This window comes from Olea europaea, chromosome 10 (assembly GCF_002742605.1).
Source record: "Olea europaea var. sylvestris chromosome 10, O_europaea_v1, whole genome shotgun sequence".
Taxonomy (NCBI): Eukaryota; Viridiplantae; Streptophyta; class Magnoliopsida; order Lamiales; family Oleaceae; genus Olea; species Olea europaea.
In genome coordinates this window covers 35,014,488-35,022,856 of record NC_036246.1, presented here as the reverse complement: position 1 = coordinate 35,022,856, position 8,369 = coordinate 35,014,488, and the positions used below count along the sequence as shown (strand labels likewise).

The 8,369-nt window shown below is 30.0% G+C and overlaps 1 long non-coding RNA gene across 2 annotated transcripts; it reads left to right on the top strand.

The window, feature by feature from the left end:
* The first annotated feature begins 275 nt into the window (after window positions 1-275).
* Window positions 276-3,101, top strand: LOC111402746. Of its 2 annotated transcripts, XR_002704349.1 has the most exons (4): window positions 276-590; window positions 668-739; window positions 1,435-1,494; window positions 2,798-3,101. It is a non-coding gene; the product is annotated as an uncharacterized LOC111402746 (long non-coding RNA). The 2 variants fall into 2 exon arrangements; XR_002704348.1 differs by lacking the exon at window positions 2,798-3,101 and having other exon boundaries at window positions 278-590; window positions 1,435-1,748.
* Window positions 3,102-8,369: the final 5,268 nt, after the last annotated feature.

The following is an 8,369-nucleotide window of genomic DNA, read 5'->3' as shown; positions in this document are numbered from 1 at the left end:
TCTAGAGCTTTACAAGATAGTATAAATGAAATACAAATCAATAATTTACAATGAAATGGAAACCGTGTAAATTAGCCTCCTTCAATTACGTAATTGGCATTGGCATGTTATGGGAAGATTGTGATTGAGGAATAATATCCTCAATCACAGTATTATTTCCAACATTATGGAGTGTTATCATCCTCCTATTTTGGAGTTATTTGTTCCTCCTATCATGGAGTGTAATTCGTCTTTTAATGGAGTGTTTTGTTTTTCTCCTTATGGAGTTTAATATATTTGTTTTCATTCAATAAATCTAATATTCATTTCCTTGCTACAGTATTTCAATTTTTTTATTTCTTAATCCTTGTTTGGGTCATATCCTTGGCAAAATGAGAATGAGAAATTGTGCCGTTGTGGCCCTATACAAGACACATGAAGTCAACAATTGTAGGCTAAATTTGACAAGCAACGATCGGAATTCTTCTATTTCTGCAAAAAAAAAAAAAAAATGCCTCTCAAAATGCGTTTTAATTTTGATATGGAAGCTTCTCTTAAAATGCCAATACCTCGAAGATGAAGAAAGCTTATTATACGGTTTCTCTTAAATGGTAAGATCTGCCCCCTTTATAATGATATTTTATTTCTTTAATTTTTTGTTAAATGTAGTTTTTTATTTATTTCTTAGATGCAATCATTCGGATGACAATCCTGATCCCGAATCATGTAGTTGTTCGTGAAAATTGCAAATGCTTATGAGGTAACTATTTACTTATTTTATTCCGGCAATTGATATCATTATTTTTTAAGGTAAATTTATGCATTTAAATTGCAATCAAAGTTGATGTCGATTCATTGACCATGATTTGCTTACTTCTTCATTCGATTAAGTTGTGACAATGAATTACTTGATTTCAGATAAAAATGTAATGTTTTCGCTGTGGTAGACTTAGATGACAAAATTGTTTGTAGTATAGATAAATTTATGAAGATCTTTTGTCAAATTTCTACTTCAAATATTGATTACTTCAAGATTGAAGTGTTTTTGGTAATTTTTTTTGCTATATTATGTTGATGATAAATTTGTGGCTATAAATTATTTTATTTAAAATTAACTGTAGGGTTTCTAATTTGTATCCTACATGATAAAATAATTTTAGTACAGAAAAATGATGTTAATCTTTTATGAATCTTCTAATTCAAATATTGATTATCTGAACATTCAAGTGTTTTTTTTTTTTTTTTAAATTAATTCTCCCATTATCATGTTCATGATAATTTTGTGGTGGTAAAATGTTGATAAGGGATAAACTCCATGAAAGGAAGATTAATGATTCATATAAATTACTTAGTGGAAAATGTCCCGAATAAATCCAACGAGTGATAAAATTAACAATCCACATTTTGTAATTTTAGCATGGTAAATAGTATAAAGGACTTCCTTGTTAATTGTAGATTTTGAAAGATGAAGCTACAAGGGAGCAGTATGATTATGCAATTGTACACCCAGAGGAGGTTAGTATGGTTGATGATTGTGCCTACATTTTGTATTATACATGCTAAGAGTCACTTGAAATTTTCACTTTTATTTTGGTTAGGAAATATATAAATATGTTTGTCAACACTATGCCTTTTCATATTTATGGCATTCTCTTTGTAAATAAAAAATATAATTAGCTAGATCCTGAAACGCTATTCCCATAACTTGTAAGGCAACTGACTTGATGATGAATGATCCTCTGTATAAATTATCATTATCATTATTTTTCTGTACTAGTGTTACATGTGTCATGATTAATAATAGGACTGTGATAGTTGCATCCATTGGAGATTCTCAGTGCATATTGGATGTGCATGGGGTATTGTTTCACTCGACTGTTGACCATCTATAGACCTCCCGATATTTTTCTAGCTTTTCGACATTTAATATCAAGCAAACTTTAGAAGTTATTTATTCATAAGCTGATGTAGTCTGATTTTTTATACATTCTATGGGCTTATAACTATATGGTCAAAAGAACACATCTCTGGTTCATGGAGAGCATGTGTATAATTTGGAAGATTGCAAACTGTTTACTCTAACTTGAGAAACTATTATTTCGAATCCACTTGTGAACTTCTTTTAGAAATGTGGATATCGAGCAACTTGCCAAAAAAAAAAAAAATAATGTCATAATTGCAACAATAGGTTGTGGGAATGTGAAAACTAAGCAAGCGGTAAATTAAGTATTTGCAAAATATAGGCAACTTGTAGTTTGACAAAGAAATGATTCCTTGATCGAGCGCAACGAAGGGTTAGGAATTATGTGGCAACTCCATGTAGTACATGAAGGGCTATGTTGATGTCCATAAGGGTTCTGTTGAGCCGCTCAGTGACCTCGAGATACTCTTACAATGAAATCGATGGAAAAATTGAGATACTGCTTATTTCCATCAGTCCTATTTAGAAGGATATTAATATCTTGTTAACATTTTTTTTTTGTATGTAATAACATATAAATTCATGCTATTGCCTGACCTTTTCAATGATCATATGATGATCAATTTTTTTTTAGGAACTAAAACTAGCTAACAGTTTTTATCTTGAATTATATTCCCCGTGAACTATTATTTTGGAAGTTGATATAACTTTTAGAACACGTCTGGCTTGTAGGAATGGATAGGACTAGATAATGTATTAAATCACATTTTAACTTCATTTTCATTATTACTACCATATTGAATGATATCAGGTTCAACTTACCAAAGATACCAGTGTTTGTCTGTTGCTGTAAGTTATTTTTGAAGTGATTATTTCTTTCACTTTTTCTGTTTGTAGAATCTATTTTTTAGTTAGTGGAATCAACAGTTGTAGTAGGTTGTGTTTCAACTTGTCTAAAATCTCAAGCTATGGTTGCAAGAGGGGATCTTGGAGCACAGTTGCCCATTGAAGAGGTTCCTATATTGCAGGTGATTGTTTTGGAAACATTTCTTCTTTTGGCCCCTTACAGTTCAATATGACAGATGGAACTTGGGTGATTACAGGGGCGGAGCTAGGAATTTTATTCAGTGCGGGCAAAATTTAATTAAGTTTGAACTTTTCAGTTGTGGTTTAATCATATTACGACAACGTTAAAAATGACATAACGATAACACTAATAAGATGATCAATTTCTTCCTTATTTTAGTATTAGTAGCAAGTTGTGCAATATCAAAATTTATTTTACTGGATATCTCCTTATCAACATTTTTTACGAACGATTTGCTTTTAAAAAATATCTTCATTGGCACTTCACACTAAAATAAACCACAAGTGACGATTAAATGCTAATTGATAAAAAAAATAACTACTAATATTTTCAAATTGGTAGAACACTAGAAAATCAGCACTAATTGTTTAACTAACTGACAATAATCAAGATTTCAAGAATCCATCACAATATTACCAATATTCAATCAAGAAAGTTTTTGCTGCATTGAAGAAACTGCTGATGAGAAGCAACTTTACACATGCTCTTGTTTGTAGTACATTGAAGTTTGGGTGCAGGAAATACATACTTTTCAAACAAGTTGGTTGGGATGGGGATTTTTCCTGTTGTTTTTATCTTTTAATTGATTCCTTTAGGTCAATTCATTCAATTATTTGGCAGCAGTAAAATATTGAATATTATAACATACAACATATTCACTGAGAAAGTCCCTTTAGAACAAATTTGATCCCATCTTTTGTTATATTGGATATGATCTTTGAAAATCTTTGGATTTGATAAGCGAAGTCATGGTGAAAGTAACTGTAAAAACACGGCCTCTTATCACATATTGGTTTTGTATCTATGATATTGCGCTATACTAAATATGATTGAATTGATTCCATTTCCTTGGAAAATATCCAATGAAAGCCGTCAAGGTCATGCGCACGCAATCTTTTCTTCATTTTTTTTTCACTCTTTGAATGCTTCATAGCTATATTTTTGTGGGTCAAATAATATGAAAATTTACCTCGTCATATTAAGTTAATTTTGCTAACTTCATTCAATGAACATCTCATGTCAATACTAACATTCAATACGCTAATATTACCTTAAAAATAACGTAGTCGGTGCGTTGCATGGACATAAAACTAGTATTAAAGGAAAATTGGACCACCCAATAGTACACTAAAAGTTGGTCCCATTACTGCAATTTTTCATGTACCCACACAATAGGCAAGAAATTGAATGAATGCTCACTAGGGCTACGGTCGTCGGCACCCTGTCATTAGGTCACCAACTTTTTTGACCTTTCGACATTGGGCAGGCATCAGCCCCCATACGTGCATCAAACTTTACCTTATATTACTAGTTGTTTACCCAACAATAAAACATAATCGATTGTTCACTCATCTTTTAAATTGATTACTCGTTCAACTAAATGAATGTACCATGTGGCGAACGAAAATCCGGTGTGGCACATCCCAACTTTGTATTTTGTGTCATTATGACACCCTAATTTGATTTTATTTCATCATAGCCATCCAACTTTATATTTAGGGTCACAGTAACCATTCAATTTGATTTTATTTCATCATGGCTATCCAACTTCATAAAACGTTTCACTATGACCACTCAATTTCGTAAAGCGTTCATTATGACCATCCAATTTCATATAATGTTTCACCGTGGCCACCTAATTTCTTTTCACTCATTTTAAAAGGGGTAAAGTAGTAACTTTGTATTATATATAAAATAAAATAATTTTTTAAAAAGAATAATAAAATAAAAACTCATTTCGAAAAAGTTACTTAAAAAAATAAAATAAAAATGTTTTTTTAATGTGAAATTGAGCGGTCATGATGAAACGTTTTATGAAATTAGGCGGTCATGATGAAATAAAATCAAATTAAGTGGTCACGATGACATTGAATATGAAATTTTGATAGCTATGATGAAACAAAATTAAATTAGATTGTCATGGTGATATTAAATACAAAGTTGGATAGCCACTGGTTGATTTGACCCTAAGTATGACGTTGAACAAAGATTGTAAATTTTTATTGTAATTGACGCACAATAAATCAAGTAGAAAATGTGATGTGAATCTAATTATCTAAAGAATAATATTATTCATAGTCCCTCACTATAGTAGTCGTCTTAGGTGGCATCCACATGGCAAGTGATTATTTGATGTATGAGTCAATAAAAAATTACCACATTAGTGTATCAAATAATCATATGCCATGTGGATGCCACGTAGGACGATTGTTGTAGTGACGATTACAAATAATATCACTCTAATATGATAGATAATTCGAGTTTGGCCACATAAATCGACAAAAAAGGAAGCGGGAGTGGAAGTAATTTTTAGTACGTGTTGAGGGATGGTTGGCCCAGAATGTTATGCGTGGAACGATTAACCATCTCAGAAGCCTCCGCGCAAATACCATTGATTTTAGTCCTTGGAATTTAGCGTCTGTTTGGCCCCCTTTAAAACTCATTAAATTATTTTTCTTACCACTTTTCAACCCTCCTTTTTTGACACAAGTGGAGCCCATTTCTGCCACTTTTCTTATTCACTGGCAGTAGTTTATTTCAGTCAAATGAACCGTTGAGGTAGCTAAACAAAAACACCCTCCAATATCAATGACAAAAGACAAAATTACCCCTCATTCAATCACCATTATCCACATTTCCATTGGTTAGTGGTTGGGCGGGTATTATTGTCATTTAGGCATATAAAGTGAAGTGTACCCTTCATTATTCATGAAAACATTTCCTTTCATGGTACATGTACGTTCTGAACAATTTGACACATGGAACCCGCTTTTGTTTGACAAATTGGCAAATAATATGAATTAATGAGTTTTAATGGGAGGCCAAACGAGGGCTTAGGTTAAAGCCAAAGTTCGGTTCTCTAAATTTCAAAAATATTCTTAGAAATCCTTCTGCTTTGATCTGTATTTCATTATTCCGAGCGAACTTTACTAAATCTGATTATGCGAGCAATTTTGACCTTGAAACGAATGTCTAAAGTTAAACAACTAAATGATAGGTAGTTATACTCGCTCATCATATTTTAATTATAATGAATGCTTTTATTTTTTGCTCAGTTTCACAATTGTGTGCCGAATTTTTTCATCACGTTCTTATTTTTAACATTTTCTTAATTTGCATATCTTGTTAATTATTCCGAATATCATCCAAAAAAATTCATTAGGAGAGTCTATAAAAAGTTGTTTGCCTCTCATATTTTAAAATAAGCAAAATAAATAATAAATACAAAAGTTGGACAAAATATTTATTCCTAGTTTATTTTAACATAAATCGTCATCAAAGACAAGATGTGCAAATTAATTGAAGGTTAATGATAAAAATATGAGTAAAAAATTTGGGGACATAAATGAAAAAGGAACACAAATTGAAGTGTGTAGATACTAAAACTGTGATGTGAATATAATTGACTTTGAAAGATTAATTTTAAGATGGTTATATTGATACACAATTTTTATTTGATGCACTTGCCTCACATTTTAATTTCAATTGAAGTTCTCAATCTTTACAAATTATAGCATATTCTTCCTTTAAATTTTAAAATATAACATTCCATTAATTAATCAATCATGTTTTTAATGATTTGTGTCAAAATATTCTGTTTGTGTTCTTGAGAATTTTTTTTTCACATTTTAGCATTTTCTTTTTAAGTATGATGAGAAAATAAGTCAGGTGATGACCTCTCAATGGACTTTTTGGATGAAAACTGTTATCATAAATGAGATGTGCTACTTAGGGCATGTTTGATAGCACATTATTTTTTATGAAAAATGGAATTCAAATTCCAACTTCTATTTTTTGACTGTTTGATAGCATATATTTTTTAGGTAATTACTTTTCTTGCCACCTAAACATTTTCTTGCTTTTTCTTGAAATCTGCTGCCGAATTTTATTTTATTTTTATTATTTTTTTGGACAATGGAAACAAATTTTATCCTTAATTGTAAAAAAATATTTTTCTTTAATTAACAATTTTCATGGAAAACAAAGACAAACGAATACCAAAAGATAGATAATTTTCTTAGCTATTTTCTTTTTTGTGCAATGGAAACAAATTCTATTCCAAATACCAGTGAATGATATCCTTTTAATTGACAATTTTCATATAAAATAAAGCCAAACATACACCAAAAAATATTTTTATTTCAACATTTTTCACGTGAAAAATTATATCGATCAAGCACAATAATTGACAATTTTCAGTAAAACAATTTCTAGGTAATTTAATTTCCTGAAAATCGTTTTCTTTCCATCCAAATTTCATATTTACAATCAAACGGACCCTTAATGTAAGGTTGGGAATAATATTAAGATGAAAAAAAGGTGCAAACATAGTTGCTTCAATATATTGAACAAGGCTTGATGAGCTCAAGTGCAATTATAATGTGGTACAACAAATAAAAATTATGGCACAAATATGAATATCCTAATTATTAACACTATAATTTTTATTTGTTATATTACATTTTAATTGCTATAAAGGTTCATAACCTTTTTAATCGTTGTGCTTATATTTCAATTTTTTTGTTCGTATTCTTATTCTCAACCACCCATTAATTAGTATATTATAATTCGGCTCAAAAGTTATGTGGACATAAAACACGTATTTTTGCATTATATATTTAAATAAGAAAAAAATTTTAGATACAGAAGTTTGACAAAATATTTACTTCTTATTTCAATGCCCATAACAAAATATTTGGACGAAACCGTTATCAAGAACATGAGTTTCTAATTAATTGCATGTTATAACGACCTAAAAATTTTGGAAACAAATATTCGAGCACAGGTTGGAGAGTTTCGTTGCATTTAAAACTTAGTGTGCTAAGAAAAATGTAGCTCAAATATTATACACTAGTTATCGATATCCGGAGGCCGGCTGCCTAAATATGAATTATTATTATTATTATTATTATTATTATTATTATTATTATTATTATTATTCAGGGTTGAAAGCCATATGTATAGAATTTTCTTTAGCCATAATTTGTAGATTTCATCTTTTTCATTTTTTTCCTAATCTTTTCGATTCTCATGTTTTTTATATTATTATATCAATTAAAAGGGTGCTATAGTCTTTTCAATAGTTGAAAGGACGGATCAATTGCAATGCAAAAGGTTGAAATGAGGATATCACTGTCAAGAATGAAAGGAAGGGCTATGTTTTCCAAGCGAGTCCATAAGTTGTGGACAATTTGTGCAAATAAGCATAACTTTCAATTGTATGACATTAACAAATAAATACTTGCAACAACTATACACCAGCAAAGACATTTTTGTTATTGCTTTCTAATTAAAAGTTAAAAGACTTTATTTGTAATAACTAATTTGAACAAATTGCAAAAAATATAGAAATAATTGTTTTGATCATTTTATGAGTCATTG